The sequence below is a fragment of the Branchiostoma belcheri genome, unplaced genomic scaffold (genome assembly GCF_001625305.1).
Source record: "Branchiostoma belcheri isolate BF01 breed outbred unplaced genomic scaffold, Haploidv18h27 scaffold39, whole genome shotgun sequence".
NCBI classification, from domain to species: Eukaryota; Metazoa; Chordata; class Leptocardii; order Amphioxiformes; family Branchiostomatidae; genus Branchiostoma; species Branchiostoma belcheri.
Window position 1 is genome coordinate 1,103,022 of NW_017804009.1, and position 1,413 is coordinate 1,104,434.

The following is a 1,413-nucleotide window of genomic DNA, read 5'->3' on the forward strand; positions in this document are numbered from 1 at the left end:
CCTAGTTACTTATTGCATTACTGTGCCAGTGCCATGTATAATTGTTTTTTTTTCTAAGAAAAATTGTTTACAAAAGAATTTTAAAAAACTTAAGGCCACACCAATTTATTTTCTTGGTTAACGGATTCGACGCTTCATTTTTTTCTGATTTGCAAATAAAAATAAAAATCCAGAATCAACTGCAAAATGCTCATATTTTGCCCTGAACAGTTGAAAACAGTCCTTTTCATCCTAGTTGTTACAGTTATTCCATCTTTCAATGCAATGGTATCATTAAAAGTTAAAAATTCATTGTTTAAATTTTGAACCAGCCTGGTGTGTTGACTTCATAGCTCCTATTGTACCATTTTGGGCCATAATAAGATGCCTAGGCCTGTTTTTATTATTTTTTTTTCGCCCGCCCGCTCCATTATTTTTCTTCAAAAATCCGTTAACCAAGAAATTAAATTGGTGTGGCCTAATGCTGTTTTGCAGTGAAGCGAAGTTGCCTTCTCATTGCTTTGGTGGTTTTCCTGCTTCTGGTGGGAGCAATCACCACGGGAGTCATCATAGGAGTCTACCACAACACCCCAGGCATCCAAAAGGTATTACAAGGTCAACATCTTTGTCTGGGCTCAATTTTACACCTTAATTTTAGCCACACCAATTTGATTTGTTGGTTCTTATATCTTTCTTATATCTATGATTTTTCTTGACAGTTAAACGTCAAGAATGACTGCTACAGATGGTACAATAGGTGCGCAATAGGTTCTTCTTGTTTTTTTTTTCAGACTAAGCAAGAAGTTAACAACTTGAGTACACTGAATGCAACAGAACTGACACATGTTGCTACCATCAGGATCACTGACAGTACCAACCCACCCAGCCTTGGTGGTATCAATGGTACCACCCCATCCAGCCTTGGGAACACTGATGGTATCACTCCACCCAACCTTGGGACCACTGATGGTACCACTCCACCCAGCCTTGGGACCACTGATGGTACCTCCCTACCCAGCTACACAAGTAAGACTTATTATAATCATGTATTGCTAAATTTTATCATATAGCCAGAAGACATGATGACCAATCAGCTGGCTCCATTTCCCAGTGGTTATCAGGGGATAACCTCAAAAGTGGTCGCTTATTGAATAACCGACCACTTTTTGGACTGTGCCATTATACAGGGGACAGTACACTAACAGTAGTTTAAGACTTGTCGTATTTGTCTATTAGAAATGTATTGTAGTCTATTTTAATTATTTGAAATACAACACAATTAAAGATCTAATGAATTTAAACAGAAAAGACTAATAAAATTCAATTTTTTACAACCCCAGTAAAAGTGTTACTGTTCCAGTGACACATGGTCACTGCAGACGATCCGTTTTTTGTCTGTCCAATCCATCTGGTTTCAACAAAACATAGAATGTG